A 17,974-nucleotide genomic window follows, 5' to 3' on the forward strand; every position below is an offset into this window, starting at 1 on the left:
TCTTCCCTCTCTGTACCAGGTTAAATCTTAGTTTCCTACTAAACGAAGATCTGAGTTCAGTTCCTGCCTTTGATCCTTAGCAGTCCCAGTAAAGTCACTTAACTTTTTTTTAATCTTTATTTTCTTTCTAAGTATCAATTCTAAGACAGAAGAGTGGCCAGAGCTGGGCAACTGGGATTAAATGACTTATCCAGAGTCACACAGCTAGGAAGTATTTGAGGTCAGATTTGAACCCAGGACCTCCCAACTCTAGGTCTGGCAGTCTATCTACTATGCTACCTAGCTGCCTCAAATCATTTAACTTCTCTGGAGCTTCAAGCAGCTTTACTTACTTACTTTCTTTTTTTTTTAAACCCTTAACTTCTGTGTATTGGCTCCAAGGCAGAAAAGTGGTAAGGGTGGGCAATGGGGGTCAAGCGACTTGCCCAGGGTCACACAGCTGGGAAGTGTCTGAGGCTGGATTTGAACCTAGGACCTCCCGTCTCTAGACCTGACTCTCAATCCACTGAGCTACCCAGCTGCCCCCAAGCAGCTTTACTTTCTAAGATTTCATAAGTCACCAAGGAGTTACCAATAATAATAAGCAAAGGTAGAAAGAATGCCTAAAAGGTGATAGAGCTCATCCACTGTTGATTCTAGACCCAAATAAATCCCCCCTGATAAGGAGAGACTCATGCAAATAACCCTTGAGCCCCTGGTTACACTAGGTTATGATTCTAGAAAGGTATATAAATCTTATGTAAAAGGAAGAGGTTAAGTTTAAAGGAAGGTGAAGTAGCATTGCATACTGAAAAAATAAACTGATATATATATAAATCCAGTTCTTCATCTGTAAAATGGGGTCCCGCTGGAGAAGGAAATAGCAAACCACTCAAGTACCTTTGCCAAGAAAACCCCATGGACAAAGTTCTTGGGGTCACATAGAATCAATCAGACATGCTGAAATGACTTAACAATAGCAACAACAAAATAAATCATATATATATATATATATATATATATCTGGCAAATTCTATGAAATAGGATTCAGCCTCAGAATAAGTTGGGTTTTTAAAAATTCATAATTGGATTTTAAAATGCTAAATTTTAGTAAGATATCAGTGCAGATAAAGATGTAATTATTTTTTCCCATCAAAGTTCTGCAATCTATATCCATGAATCCTGTGGATCCCAGTTTAAGAATTCATGACCTAATTAGAAAGCAGAAATAAAGTGAATCTGGAAAACAGATTACAAGATCCACATTGGGAAATATCATTGTAATGAGGGCTATAGCTAGACCTCATCTCAAAGCTGGGTGCTATTTATCAGACTGGCATGCCTACTCATGACTCAATGACTCCAGTCTAAACAATACCACCTGTGGGGCAGATATAGGTACGACCTTCCAGGGCAGGGAGAATGTTCTTCCAATTGTGATATTGTGTGTTTTTTGTTCCTAGGATAGAGAATGAAGCCCTGACCCCTCAGCCTGGAGCTTCAACAATCCAACTTAGATAGAAAGATTCAGAAAGACTTTTAGATCTTTGGTGGTTCTCAGTGAAGATCCAGTGGTTCTCACAAACTTTTTGGCCTCAAGACCCCTTTACGTTCTTAAATCTTATTGAAGTTCCCAAATAACTTTTTTTAATGTGGGTTATATCTCTCAATTTTGTATCGTGTTAGAAATTTTAACTGATAAAATTCTCAAATATTCAACTTACTAGTTCACTTTAAAATAATCATAAACCTATTACATGTTAACACAAGTAACACATTTTTATTTTTTAAAACTATATTTTAAGTAAGAAATTAGTGAGAAAAAATGGCATTGTTTTACACATTTTTGCAAATCTTTTTAATATCTGACAATAGAAAACAGCTTGATTTTCACATCTGTTTCTGTGGCAATATGTTGTTTTGGTTAAAATATAGGCAGAATATCCAGCCTTACAGAGGTAGTTGAGAAAGGAAGGAATATTTTATTAGATAATAGTATCTTAGTATAATTATGAAAATAATTTTGACCTTATGGATCCCTTGAAAGAATAATGGGAACCTCCAGAGATCTATAGACTATGCTTGGAGGACTGAATGGTCTAATCACCTCATTTTACTTTTGAAAATGAGGCTGAGAGTAAGGAAGAGACCCAAGCTCACAGGGTTAGTGATGGAACTTAGTCTTGGATCAAGGTCATGAGAATCATAAGATTTCAAAGGGTAGAAGAGTGCAGAGCTCCTTTAGTTCAAACCTTTCCTTCCACAGAAAAGGAAGCCATGACCCCAAGAGAAGTGACTTAGTCAAAATTAAGCAAGAAATTAGTACCACCTTCAGAATTGGAATTTCAGACCCTTCAACTCCAAATCTAGTTTTCTTTCCAGCATGGAATAGTAGAAAGAATAAAAGCCCTGAAGTCAGAGAGCCTTGATTCAAAACTCATTACTATTTGTATAACTCATTTGTAAAACATGGGAATTGGACTAACTAACCTCTGAAGCGACTTCCAGTTCTAGACCTAGGATTATATATTCATTCATTCTACCACTTCCCAATAGAGAAATAGACCACCAAGCACAAAGACCCCTTATTACCAACTTGGAAAAGCTGTCCTGTGAGTAGCCTGGGTTAAGGGAGATCAACCAGGCATCTCACTGCATTGAAAATTCTAGTTTTTGCTAATAACCAACCATATGAACAAGGAAGAACTGGCTGTAATACAGCCTCATCTCTCTGAGGGTCCTCTCAGAATTTGCTCAGGAGTCCCACTTCCATACCACCTAATGAATATCAGCTCCCATCTCACAAAGGGGTAGGTGGAAGGAAGCTGGGGTCTGAGAACCACTGAAGGAGCCATGATAAGAGAGGATTCTAGTTCAGTCAGTCAGGGGGCTTTTAGCAAGCGCCTACTATGTGTTATATATCTCACCACTGACTGCCAACTTTTCTCAGCAGTCAAACAAAATGACCTTTCATTTTTCTCTGTTGTCCTTTTCCTGAGCCTCTTCCCTCACACTGTTCCTGCTCCTTTTTACTTTGTTCTCTGAATCTGCTTTTTTAAATTTTATTTAAAACCCCTACCTCCTGTCTTAGTATCAATTCTAAGACAGGAGAGTGGCAAGGGCTGGGCAATCAGGATTAAGTGACTTGCCCAGAGTCACATAGCTAAGGAGTGTCTGAGGCCAAATTTGAACCGACTCCAGACCTGAGGCTCTATCCACTGTGCTGCCCCACACTCACATTTTTCTACTGGCTCTATTTCTTTGCCCCCCGTCTCTTGCCTGGGTCTAGGAAGCTTAAATTGCTTCTTCTTGTCTCCAGTCTGAAAGCTTCATCTGGTGAATCTCCATTTCACATAAACAATGAGATATTCTGTTTGCATCCTCTGATAGGGGGATTTGCTTGGGGAAAAGAAAGAGATGTGTGCTTGTGTTTTGTTTTATTTTGTTTTTTAATGATGTTTTTCTTTGATTAAGTCTCAGAATACCCCGAAGTTACCTTTCAGACAGCTTCTTCTTCCCTGACACCCTTCTTTCCAGACCTTCCCTCTCTTGAGGACTCTCCTTTCAGGAAAAGACCTATGATGTTACCGCTGGCTGACTGAGGCTCTAAGCATTCAACACGCCTGATTGGTCCAGTGGGTTGGAACAAGCAAAGAATGTGTGTTTAGCTGAGCCGACCAGCAAGGCTGCTTTGATCTCTGCAGTCCAAGAGCTGATGTAACACCTGTAGAATTATACAGTAACGAATGAAAATTATCTTCCTCACAATTAAAAGATCATCCAACCTTGCTTTCCTCCTCCTTCCCACAGTCCCAGCTAACAGATCAATGGATTCTTCTCTTCTTCCTCCTTAGTCCTCTTAGGAAGCCTAGGTTTATGGGACATAAACAGAGTAGCTACAGCTGAGATAAGTCATGTAAAGAAGGTCACAGCCTCACTGCAGCAGGGCACACTGGTATCTTGAGGCAGGAAATCTTAACCTTTTCTGTGTAACAGACTCCTTTGGTGGTCTGGTAAAGCCTACGGATCATTTCTTATAGTAATATGCTTTACTTTTACTTTTATTTTCCATCTACATGTAGAAACAATTTTTGACAATTTTCTGATATTCTAGGATTTAGAGTTTCTCTCTCCTTCCCTTCCTCACACGGTCTCTGACACAGTAAATTGTCTGATACAGGTTATACCAGTGCTTTCATGCAATACATATTTCCATATTACTCATCATGGTAGAAGACACACATCGCACATATAAGAAAAAAGACTCATGAAAGAAATAAAGTGCAGAATGGCATGCTTTGATCTGCAATCAGACTCCAACAGCCCTTCTTTAGCTGAGGATAGTATTTTTCATCAAGGGTTCCCTGTACTTATCTTGGAAACTTGCTTCACTGATAATGATTTAGTCCTTCACAATTGACCATTGTATATATTTCTGTTACTGTATACATTGTTCTCCTGCTTTTGCTCACTTCGCTTTGTATCAGTTCGTATATGTCTTTCCAGGTTTTTCTGAATTCATCCAGTTCATCATTTCTTATGGTGTAATAGTATTCTGTTACAACCATATACCACGACTTATTCATCCATTCCCCAGGTGATAGACTTTCCCCCTTAGTTTCCAATTCTTTGCCACTACAAAAAAGAGCTGCTAAAGATATTTAAGAACAGGGAAGTCTTTTCCCCTTATCTCTGATCTCTTTAGAATACAGACTCAGTAGAGTAATATGTTCTTAAGTGAATAAAATAAAATATAGAATATTAAAAGAAAACCAACTTTATTGAAATATAGTTATCAACTTTTTTTTATATTTTTAAACAACTTCAGAGACACGAGTTTAATAATCCTTGTATTATAAGAAATCTAGGGTCTTGATTCTCATAACTCTTATTTCAAAAGGCATAGAGAGACCCACATCAAGGTCATAGGTATGTGTGAAGCATCATAGTCTATTATAATACTGAACCCAATGTTTAAATCTTGAATGGCATTTACTAGCTATGTTCTCATGAATATATTATACAACTTTATCTGAAAATATACCTAAAGTATTGTTGGAAGATTCAAATCAGAATATGCTCTATGAATGTTAACTATTATTAAATGGTTGTTATTGTTTCTTGTTTTAATTGTGTCTGACTCTTTATGACCCGTATTGGGGTTTTCTTGGAAAAGATATTGGAGTGGTTCGCCATTTCCTTCTCCAACTCATTTTATAGATGAAAAAACTGAGACAAATAGAGTTAAGTGACTTGCTTGGGGTTACACAACTAATAAGGCCAGACTTGAACACATGAAGATGTCTCTTTCTGACCCCAAACTCAGCTTTATTCACTGCACCACCTAGCTCCCCATAGTTGCTGGGTAAATTTAATCGGATGATAAAATGAATAAAGAATGAGACACAACAGGGCTCCTGGTCAAAGGCCTTTGTAGGAAAGGGGGTGATCAGGAGATTTAAGGTATAGATGTTCACCCCTCGGTTGATGTGGAAGGGCCTCTTCTCCCTCTCAGCCACCCCTCCCTACTGGGAGACAAATTGGGGTTCCCAGAGGAAAATTGGGGATCCCTGCCAATCGTGCCTGGGTGTGGATGTTGAAGGGATGTTATCCCTACAAGGGGAAATGAATGTAACCCCAATAAGATGTTTGTGCCAACCAGGACAAACAGAAATCTCCTCATATACTCAGCTGGAGGTCAGGCTTAAAATAGTGATTTGCTTGCCTTTTCTTCCTCACCCCCCTCATTCTGCCTCCCACCAATTGAGTATACTCTGATTTGACTAGAGAAAACTGATGGGGTTTATTACAGGAACAGGTAATGAAAGGAAATAAGGATGGGGTGCACAGGAAAGGGGTTCAGGTAACTCCCTAAGTCCCCTTCAGTCCTTGACTATGTAGAGCACCCACAGAGTTACTTCTGCATCCCCAAATCACAGCTTCACTGACCCAAATCCCAAAATAGTAGTCCTACAGCTAAGATTTGATAGTTAGATTACTATTATTATTAGATTAGGGAATATTGAAGGGAAATGCCCAAGGCAAAATGAGGGTCCCAGGGGTTGGCTCCCCACAGAAGTCCAGACACCCCTGACCAACACTGAAGAATCTGTTGTTGTAATTCAAGTGTGTTACAGGAACAAATATAGATCATGAGAGACCGTCGATCTTCTCTGACAGTCTGAGGAAACTCTCCAAAGTTCACTCTGAGAGTCTCAGCCCCAAAACAGCCTCCTCCCACCAGGACTGAAAATGAATCAGTTGACTCTCCTTCCCAGAAGTCACTGCTTCCGCCCAACTGTTACTGGATCTTCTTTCCTCTATGTTCCATCTCTCGAGGTTTCAACATGCTTGGCTTAGTCTTGCTTCTTACACCTCGGAATAACAATATGCAAGCCATGCATGTTGGGTATGCTTTTATCCTTCTCAGAGAGAAATCTTAATTAATCCAGGGTGATTAATAGTCTCTTTCCCTTACACTTGTCAGAGGGCCCAGGTTACCTTAAAGCCCCCAAAGGAGAAAATTCTTCAGGGTCCCAGGTATACTTCTGGACCTCTTACTTTTTTGCATCATTTCCTTCCACCCAGATGAAACCTGAGACTTTTAATATCTAGAGTAGACATTCTCAAACTTTTCTACATTGTGTACCTCTTTGTTATCTGGAGGCTATGGGCCTTTCTCAGAATGATATTTTTAAATGTGTAAAATATAGACTATTATTTGAAAATTAATTAAATTTAAAATTATCAAAATATGTTTAAAATAAGTTCAAAGATCATAAAATTAAGACCCTTTAATCTGGAGTTTTCCTTATAAGCACTCAAAAAGCTTCCAAGAAAAGGTTTTAGGCAGAGGCATAGAAAAGGTTTTTCATGAAAAGGACTAATATAGCAGGGGAGTTAAATTCAAATAAAAATGGTTCCCTGTATGCCATATATTGACTTAAAAGATCACATATTGACATCACCTCTGCTGTATTGTATTATTATTTATTTGCTAAACATTTCCCAATTGCTTTTTAACCTGTTTCAGACCCCACTTGCCAGTATTGGCCATTGGTCATGTGTAGGTGGAAATTTGATGCAGTTCACATGCATCAAATTTCCACCTACACAGTCTTCAAGTTCAACATTTTTGTTGTACAGTATCTGTACAGTATCTGATTATGAACTACCATCCTTCACCACCCCACCGCCACCACCACTACCACAACTACCACCAAGAAGCCTGAAGAATCTGACTCACAGTCCCATCCTGGGGAAGCTATCAAGGTGGAAACCAGAATTTGTTATTTTCTCCTATAGCCCTCTAGCTTTTTGTTCATTGTTTCAACTTTCCTTCTGATATTATGGGAGCCCTTTCTTCCTTGTCTTTACCCCTGAAAACTGGTGCTAGTTAACTTTAAAGTTAGTGGCTCTCAGGGTGTGGTTCAGGAACTCCTGGTAGTTCCCTACTCCCTGGTAGGCTATGATGAGGTCCATGAGGTCAGAATTCTTTTCTTGATAATATCAAGACATCTAACTATTGATAACTCTAACTTGTATAAATAAAAGATCTTTGGACTTCTCAACAATTTTTGAGTTCAGCTAGGTGATGTCATGGTTTGATTACCTGGCCTAGAGTCAGGAAAATCCATCTTCCTAAGTTCAAATCCAGCCTCAAACACTTACTAGTTGTATAACCTTGAGAAAATCACTTGTCCCTGTTTGCCTCAGTTTTCTTATCTGGAAAATGAGCTATAGAAGGAAATGACAAAGACACACTTACTAAGAAAACCCCAAATGGGGTCACTGTAACATGGAAAATGGCAGGGTGGAATTCCTGCAAGATACAGGGTCATGCCTCACCCAGAATTCCAGGGGACCCCCCCTGGAGAACTCTGGGTGAGGGGACAGTTGGACAGGAGTTAACAGTTGATTCCTGGGGGTTGAGGTGAGCAGGTCACTCTGCTTGCTTTTCCCAGTTTGGGGTTTATCTTGGTGGCCAGAGTGGCAAAAGCCATTGTGGTTTCTACTTGGGAGTTTGCCTGTCTAGTGGGATTAGACCTTTCTAGCAACAACATAATAGCTATTTAGTTATTTTAGATATTAGAAGTGATCATTATAAGCTTTGAGTGCCAGCTAGATATGAAGTCTGCCACTCACTCCTGGGGGGAGGGGCAGTTTCTACCTAACAATTCAGGGCTTCCCAGATCCTGTCCAAATCCTTGATACCCCTCTCCTTGTCTAACCCTTCTTTCTTTTATCAATATATAAATTACATCTTTTAATAGTTGTGCCTGACTATTATTGAGGGCATACTCACAGCTACTATAAGTTTGGATCCTTTCTGTTGCCAGCAAAGGAAGTCAGATCCTCCTCAGTTCTTGATAACAAATTATCAGCTTCTCCTATTGTCCCTCAATCAAACCTGTGATGAATATAAGTGGAGAAAGTGAACATCATTAGACATTTGCTTTGCTGAGCCTTGTCAGAAGTCATTGCCCTGTCTCCATTTTTAACTGAAAAACCAACTGCGGAGTGGGAGGGGTTTGAGAGCAAGGAGCACTTATCCCTCCCCACTCACTCAAGCCTGTGTGTAGGGGAGGAGAGAGTCTTGCAGGCTCCTAGCCCAGGCCAGTCCATCAGCTTCCCAACATCCCTGTTATTACAAACATAACAGTCACAAAGAGTTGGACATAACTTAAAATGACTAAAGAAAAACAAAGATGTCCTAGAAACTAGGAGAGAATGCATTCCAGGTATAAAGGAAGCCTGGACAAAGTTATCAAGAATTGTGTAATGAAGAGAAAGGAGGCTATTTGGATTAGATCAGATAGAACCAAGAGTTTATGAAGAGAAGAAATATATAATGAACCTGAAAGAGAATGGATGTTAGGTTGTGAAGGGCTTTAATGTCAAATAGAGGAACTTATATTTGATCCTAGAAATAATAGGGAGCCACTGAAGATCAAGATGTAGGACTTGAGCAGCTTGTATAGAAGATGGTTTGGACAAGAGGGAAAAGGAACATAAAAACAGATTAGAGGGCATTATACCAGGGGAAAGAATTAGATAACAAAATGGTGAAAATAATACCTTAAAAATAGAATGGCTTAATAATAAAAGAGACACAAAAATTCACCAAAGAAAAGAATATTTTAAAAAAGCAGAATAGGTCAAAAATATCATGTAAGAAAATAATTCCTTAAAAATTAGAATTAGAAAAATAGAAGCTAATGACTCCACAAGACATTTAAAAAACAATAAAACAAAGTCAAAAGAATAAAAAAAAATAGAAGGAAATGTGAAATATCTCATTGGAAAAAAGAATTGACCTGGAAAATAGATCCAGGAAATAATCAAAGAAAGAGCTTAGACATCATATTTCTAGAAAATTGAAAAATTCAAAAATAATTCAAATAAATTTAAAAATGGATATTCATATAAATTCCAAAAAATCAAAAAACTTTCAATATTTTTTGATGAAACTACCAGAGTTGAATAAAAAATTTGACTTTCAAATTCAAGACTCAAGAGAAGCATAAAAAGGGAAACAGGAAAGAAAAATCATAAGAGAATCAATAAAGTTAAACTGTTTACATTTCTATATGGAAAGATGAAATATGTAACTCCTAAGAATTTTATCATTATTAGGGCCATTAAAAGGAGTTTATATAGACAGAAGGTATGAGTGTGAGTTGGTTATGTTGGAATTTTCTCCAAAAAAATGAAGGGATAAGACAGAGAAATGCACTAGAAGAAGGGAAATGGAAAGATAAAGTGAAGAAATTTTTCTCACATAAAAGATAAGGATAAAAAACTCACAAGGAAGAGTTGTTTTTACAATGGAAAGTGAAATGGGGAGATGTGGCAGACAATTCTTGAACCTGATTCTCCTCCGAATTGGTCCAAAGAAGGAAGGAGACACACACACACACACACACACACACACACACACACACACACACACACACGTAATCGGTTTTGTGTAAAAATGTAACTTACCCATTATGGAAAGAAGAAGGGAAGGGGATAAGAGAAAGATGGGGAAGGTTTCATGATAAAAGCAAAGGCTGATTAAGGCAAGCAGGGGCTAGAAGTAAAATAGACTTTTGAAGAGGGACAGAATAAAAAGAGAGAGAGGAAGAAATAGAAGATAATGGAATAAGGGGAAATATGCAGTTAGTCATCATAATTATGAATGTGAATGGGATGAGCACACTCAGAAAATTGAAGCAGGTAGGAGAATAGATAATGCGCATTGGCTCCAAGGCAGAAGAGTGGTAAGGGTAGGCAATGGGGGTCAAGTGACTTGCCCAGGGTCACATAGCTGGGAAGTGTCTGAGGCCAGATTTGAACCTAGGACCTCCCGTCTCTAGGCCTGGCTCTCAATCCACCGAGCTACTCAGCTGCCCCCCACAACAATTCATTTTTATAAGACACATTTGAAATAGGAAAAAAAATGTATACAGATTTAAAATAAAGAGCTGGAACAGAATCTAATATGCTTTGGCTGAAATAAAAAAGGCAGAGATAGCAATCGTGATCTCACCCAAAGCAAAAGTCAAAATTGACCTAATTAAAAGAGATAATCAGGGAAACTACATTTTGCTAAAAGGTACCATAGAAAATAAAGTAATATCAAAAAAATTTATAGCAAACTTCCCCAATACTTAATTCATCAAATATAAACTGATTCAAATTTATAAAAATAAGAACTGGGCCAGCTATTTAACACAACAGACAGAGTGCTAGGCTCAAAATTGGAAGATCCTGAGTTCATATCTAGCCTCAGACACTTCCTAGTTGTATGACCCTGGACAAATCAATTAACTCAGATTTTACCTAGGCCTTGCCACTGTTCTATCTTAGAATTGGCACTTATGCAAAAGGTAAAAGTTTGTTTTTTTTTTTTTAATAAGAACCATTCCCCAATTGATGAATGGTCAAAGGATTTGAATAGGCAGTTTTTGGAAAAAGAAATCAAACCAAACCAAAGTGATGCCAAAAAAAAAATGTTCTAAATCACTATTGATTAGAGAAATGCAATTTAAACCAACTCTCAGTTTCCACCTCACACCTATAAGATGTCAAATGCTGGAGGAGATAAGGCAAAAACAGCTACACTAATGAACTGTTGGTAGAATTATGAACTGGTTCAACCATTCTGGAAAACAATTTGTAACCATGCTCAAAGGGCTATAAAGTTATGCATACTCTTTGACCTAGCAATACCACTTCTAGGTCTGTATCCCAAAGAGATCAAAGAAAAAGAAAAATATCTATAGCAGTTCTTTTTGTGGTGGCAAAGAACTGGAAATTGAAGGAATGTTCATCAATAGGGGAATGGCTAAACCAGTGATTCCCAAAGTGGGTGCCACCACCCCCTGGTGGGTGCTGCAGCGATCCAGGAGGGTGGTAATGGCCACAGGTGCATTTATCTTTCCTATTAATTGCTATTAAAATTTTTAAAAATTCATTATGGCGTCTAATCATAATGGAATACTATAGAGCAGCATTGGCAAACCTTTCAGAGATCATGTGCCCAAACTGTACCTTCAAGATGCCTGTGAGCCCCACACACACATTACCCCAGACATTGGAGAGTAAAATGCTCACACTGGAGTGTTGGAAAGAGGGGCAGAGCTTGTGAAAATTCTCCTCAGGCACTGTAGAGAGGGGAAACATAGCAGACCCCTCTAGCATGCTGGGGCACATGTGCCACATCTTCACCAATGTGGCTTTAGAGCTATAAGGAATGGGACTGGTTTCAGAAAAATATGGCAAAATCTATGTGACCTTATGCAAAGTAAAGTGAGAATGTCAAGGAGATCACTGTGCAGAGTAACAAAAATGCTGTAATGATGATCTGCTCTGAAAGAGTTGGCTACTATGAATATAATGATCCAAGACAATTTCAAAGGGCTCGTGATGAAAGAATGTTATCCACTTCCAGAGAAAGAAATACTGAACTTTGAGTGCAAACTGAAGTATAATTTTCTCACTTTTGCTTTTAAAAATAATATGGCTAATATGGAAATGTTTTGCATGATTTCACATGTATAACTGATATCATATTGTTTGCCTTCTCAGTGGGTGGGGGAGGGGGAACGGAAAAAGAGAATTTGGAACTCAAAAGTTAAAAAGAAAAGAATGTCAAAAATAAATAAATAAATGATAAATTTCAAAAAGGGAACTGATGATGGAATACTACTGTGCCATTAGAAACAATGAGCAGATTAATTTAAAAAAAACTTGGAAAGAAATACATGAGAAAATGAAGAGTGAAATGAGTAGAAGCAAGAGAACATTACATACAGCTACAAATTTAATATTTGAAGAATAACTTTTGAATGTTCATTTTCAGAGAATGAACTGAGAAGTGGAAATACAAAAGACATAATCTCTATATACATGCCAATTTGCCAAATAATGCCTTCTATGGTGTGGAAAGAGGAGGCTGAGATATCTGGAAATAAGTTCTATTAATTAAAAAAATTATTTTAATAAAAAAAAGAAAAGAAAAAGAACTGAGCTAGTTCCAGAATCGTGTCACAAAATGGAGTCAGTATAGTTTACTCAATTCCCATATTTAACCTCTTGCCATCCTAATCCCCTCGATTTCCCCTTTTGATTCATAGTGGGAATGGGAGAGGGTAACCTACTCCCACTGAATCACTTATTTATCAGCCAGATTTATAAGGTTTTTCCATATACTGTATTCATAATCAGAATTACACAAAGCAGGTTACAGATAAAACTACCTAGAGACCTCACAATGAACTAAGTTTGCGAAGAAAGATTTATATGTCACCAATGTAACTAAGAGAGTTTAAATATAAACACAAAGGGGCAGCTGGGTAACTCAGTGGATTGAGAGTCAGGCCTAGAGACAGAAGGTCCTAGGTTCAAATCCGGCCTCAGACACTTCCCAGCTGTGTGACCCTGGATAAGTCACTTGACCCCCATTGCCCACCCTTACCACTCTTCCACCTAGGAGCCAATACACAGAAGTTAAGGGTTTAAAAATTATTTTTAATTAATTAAATAAATAAATATAAATTTAACTATAAACACAAACACCATGAAACAAAAGGGAAAATATAATAATCATCAATATTAACTACCATCAAGTTTCCTTTTATCCTAGTAGCCTAGCCCCATTGGCCAGCTAGTAAGTAGTTAAGGTGGGATTTAAACCCATCTCTCCAAGATCAATTCCCCTTCTATCCATTATCCTACAGGACAGAGAAACTTGTCAGATTCGGTTATATTTACTTAAAGGCTATTCATGAGGCTAGTCTTTGAGTCACACCTGCTCACTTGAGCATCCTAAGCACACACAATCTCTCTTGGCCTGACCAGAATCATTGCCAAGTCAGAATCACATCTCCTCTCCCTATATCAACAGAATCACATCTGCACAGGTCTCACCGGTAGGTTTTTATAATCACTGCTGATGGAAAAAGCAGAGAAAACAGGGCTTGATTTTTTTTCCTTAACCCCAGTGATTCCAGGACATTTTTTTTAAGATAAGCTATACCAGCAATCCATACCTCACAAAAGAAGGATATACAACTTTTCAAACATCTGGCCTCAAAATAGTGAGAGAAATTAATGGTGAATTATTGACCAGGATCACGTAGGAAGGAATAGCATGAATAATAATTCAATAACATTCAATAGGGATTTTAATTCCTACTATGTGCCAGATACTAGGGATAACAAAAAAAAAAAAAAAGCAAAAATAAGGGAAATGGCTCTCCCCTTAAGGGACTTACATTTTATAGAGTTAGAGGCTGGATATGTAACTTTATTAGTATGCTGTGATTCTCAAACTTTTTGGTCTCTGGACCCCTTTACAAAATTATTGAGTATTCCCGTCCCCCTGAAGACCTTCTGCTTATTGACATATTCTATATTGGAAATTTGAACATCTTGGTATTAACATAATGATAACCAGGATCCCTTGGGGACCCTTGCCCACACCTTGAGAACAATTATCAGGGTTTATCAGGGGGAAAAACTGTGTGCATATGTGTACATGCACACAATAAATGCAAATAACATTTTTGGAAGAAAGGGTTCTACTGGCTAGAGGGAATCAGGAAAAGCTTCATGTATGAGGTAGAGTTCGAGCTGAATTTTGAGATGATGCCAGGTATAATAAGAGTCACAGTTAATGCATTCCAAGCATGGAGGGGCAGCCAGTATAAAGGCAGAGATAGAAGATAGAATGCCATGTTCATGGGACAATGAAGGTCATTTTGGCCAGGCTATATAATACTTGAAGGTTGAAAAGGCAGATTGAGGCAAAGTTGTTAAGTAACATAGGAATTTATTTTTGATCCTAGAGGTAATAATGACCCAACTGGAATTTGTTCAAAAGAGGAGAGAAATCATCAGATCTGTGCTTCAGGAAAATCACTTTGGAAGTTGGGTGGAGAACAATGAGAGAGAAGAGAAACTTGAGGAAGAGAGACCAATTAAGAGGCATATAGACCAGGGGAGAAATGATGAGATCCTAAACAAGGATGTGATTAAAAGAGAAGGAGATAGATTTGAGACATGTTGTGGAGTTCAAATTAATTGACAAGAGTCCACCACTTCTTGAATATGGGGAAGTCCATATATGAGTCCAGGATAACATTAAAGTTCCCAACTGGAGTGTCTAGAACAGGGGTCGGCAACGTCTGGCTCTTTTGAGGGCCAGATATGGCTCTTTCTGCAGGAGCCATAAAGTCAATTTTTTTTCAGGTGCTGTTACAGGAGCGCACTGTGAGCACTGTACGGCTCTCACGAAATTGCATTTTTAAAAATGTGGCATTTATGGCTCTCACGGCCAAAAAGGTTGCCGACCCCTGGTCTAGAAGAATGATGGTGTCATTTAAAGAAACAGAGAAGGTTGAAAAAGGAGATTTAGGGCAAGAGATAATGAATTCAGTTTTGGACATGTTGAATTTCAGATGCCTATGTAACAACCAGCTGGAAATGTCTATTAGGCAGCTAGCTGAGGACATGGACCTAGAGTATCAAGAAAAGGGAGTTATCCTCTTGAATGCCATGGGGCACACCTCTAGAAAAAGTCTAATCAATCCTGAGTAAATGGTTCCAATCTCTATGGCAGTAGTTCCCAAACTTTTTTGGCCTACTGCCCCCTTTTCAGAAAAAATATTATTTAGCCCCCTGGAAATTATTTTTTTTTAATTTTAATAGCAATTAATAGGAAAGATAAATGCACCTGTGGCATCACCACTCCACTAGATCACTGCAGCACCCATCAAGGGGCGGTGGCGCCCACTTTGGTAATCACTGCTCTATGAGATACAGCCATAGCCCTTGAGAACATTTTCTTTTCAGTTGATGTAATTAAGGACAGGGTCTTCCCTTTGACTCAGCTTTGCCATGAGATCACCTGGTACAGCTTTTGAAGTTTCTTTGCCATATATTCTAAATTTCTTCAGACAAAAGCAAAAACATTTATAGCTCAGCTGTCTACTAAGACCCACAGGATTGCCAGAAATCCTGAAACTTTCCTTTTTCTTTTTCTTTTCTCTTTTTTTAAAGGAAGGAGCTCTGCATTTTCTCTGCTCCAGACCACAGCTGCAAAAATCAGATTCCAACATGAAGCTCAGTCTTAGGTGACCCCTCTACATTTTCACCATCCTGGGTCATCTGACCTTGAATTTATTCACCATTTATTAAAGTGTGAAGGAAGGAGTGAGTCTGGGTGAAGTGGGAGTGGAGAGGGCGTCAAGGGGGAAGCAGAGAAACAGAGGGAAATGAAAATGATGCCTTGGAGGGATGTTTTCCAACCATATGTGCTCCCTCTTTCAGAGTCCAGCCTGGTATCCTGAGCGAACACTCTGCTCTAACACTTGTATTGTCAGACAGTTGGCCCTGAACTTCTCTGGTTCTGGGATTTCATTTTCTTTTCCTAAGAGGCAGTTCCATTCTTGGTGATTTGTGGCAGAGTTAATCCCACACTAATTAGATTTCTGTGGGGGTGATGAAAGGGCCAGGGGAAATCATGGCTTGCTCTGCACATAATTTTAATTGTTTCATAATTAATCCCCAGAACTGTATGAGCTCAGAACAGATAAGGCAGTCACAAGGAAGGAGAAAAAAAATAACCTAGACATCTTTCAAAGAAAGAACTTTCCGCCCCCTCCTCTGGTCTGGTACCAGGAAGGTTGTACTTGCCGATATTACAGCATCCCTCAGAAATGTGTCCAATGCTGTCTGCTTTCATTGAGCCAGGGATCGGAGCTTTGCCGCCCCACACTTTGGGAGTTTTAATTCTGTTTGCTCTTGGCTAAACTCCATTCCTAATCCTATTTTCACCAGTTTCTATCCAATTTAATACAGCTTCTGTAAGTCAAAATTAATTACCCCATGTGCTTCCCAGGGCATGCTATGGTCTCTCTACTTTATAGCTAACAGCAGCCTGTGTCTGAGCTCAGGCAGCAAGAGCTTTAAGAAAGAAGAAGAGAAAATCATATTTGAGTACTTTTTGGTTATGACCCATCTCTTTCAAGGATTCTTTGTCCCACTAGGCTGATGGGTGAGGGACTCCACTCTCGCATGCTTTAAGGCCCAGACCAAATCCCATAGGATCTAGAACTAGAAGGGGCTCTAGAGATTACCCAATTTAACTCCTCTCATTTTACAGTTAAGAAAACTGAGGCCAGTATCACCAAGGTTCATATACAGTCAGTAGCAAAACATTTGAATAGATGAAGGAATGATAAGGAATGCTGGACCTATTCAAAGGACAACAAAAATTTTAGTATAGCTAAACCACAGACTATGTGTGAGGAAATAGTGAGAGTTATGACTAGAAATGTAGACTGGAATCAGATTATTGAAAGCCTTGAATGCCAGGATAAAGAATTTGAATTCAGTAAGCAATGGAGAATCAGTGAAGGATTTTAGCAGTGGAGCACAAGATTTTATCTGTAGAAAAAAGGTTAAAAAAGGATGTGTTGCTAGCCCTGTGTAATATATTCTTTTTCCTTTTTTGCTACCTAAATAATCTGACTTTAGCTATCCATCCAGCCATGGCTAGAGTCAGAAAACTGAGACAAATATCCCAGATTTAAATTTTATTTTATGTTGTATTACTTTATATAATGTTATGTTATATATTCTATATAACACATTATACAAATAAAATGCAATATACATATACATTTATGTGAGTATATGTATACATACACATATGCATTTGTGTATATATAATACGTGTTTATGCTGTATATATACATACACATATATATACATTATATTTGTTCAGTCATTTCAGGCATGTCTGACTCTTGTTGACCACATTTGGGATTTTTGGCAAAGATACTAGAGTGGTTTGCCATTTTCTTCTCTAGTTCATTTTACACAGGAGGAAACTGAGGTGAACAGGATTAAGTGATTCCCCTAGAGTCACAGAGCTAGTAAATATCTGAGGCCAGATTTTAACTCAGGAAGTTTAGTCTTCCTGACTTCATATCTGTCACTCTATCCACTGTGCCACCTAGCTGCCCTAAATATCCTGTATGTGTTGTATATGTTTATATTTATATGTATATATATATATAGTGTATATTTGTACATGTGTAAATATTATGTGTCTCTATATAATACTTATTCTATAGAGGCATATAGATACAGATTTATTAATTTTCAAGATCCGTTCATTTTCAAGTCATATAGATATGAATCTATTAATTTCTAAGATTTATATGTTTTCCAGGCTAGAACACACATAAAAATCAATGTGAGGCAGTTCCTGCCTTCAGTTCAGTACAGGAAAAAGATGCATACAATAGACATCTAGTAAAGGTAGATAAATAAAGTAAAAAGAATGAAGATGGTATGCTCATTCCAACCATGAGAATCTGGAAAGACTTCTAAGAGGTAGCATTTAAACTGAATTTTGAAGAATAGAGAGAATTTCAACAGATAGAGATTGATATATAGTAGATGTTTCTCTTAGAAAAAAACTTTTACCTTCTATCTT

Source organism: Gracilinanus agilis, chromosome 1 (genome assembly GCF_016433145.1).
Source record: "Gracilinanus agilis isolate LMUSP501 chromosome 1, AgileGrace, whole genome shotgun sequence".
Lineage (NCBI taxonomy): Eukaryota > Metazoa > Chordata > Mammalia > Didelphimorphia > Didelphidae > Gracilinanus > Gracilinanus agilis.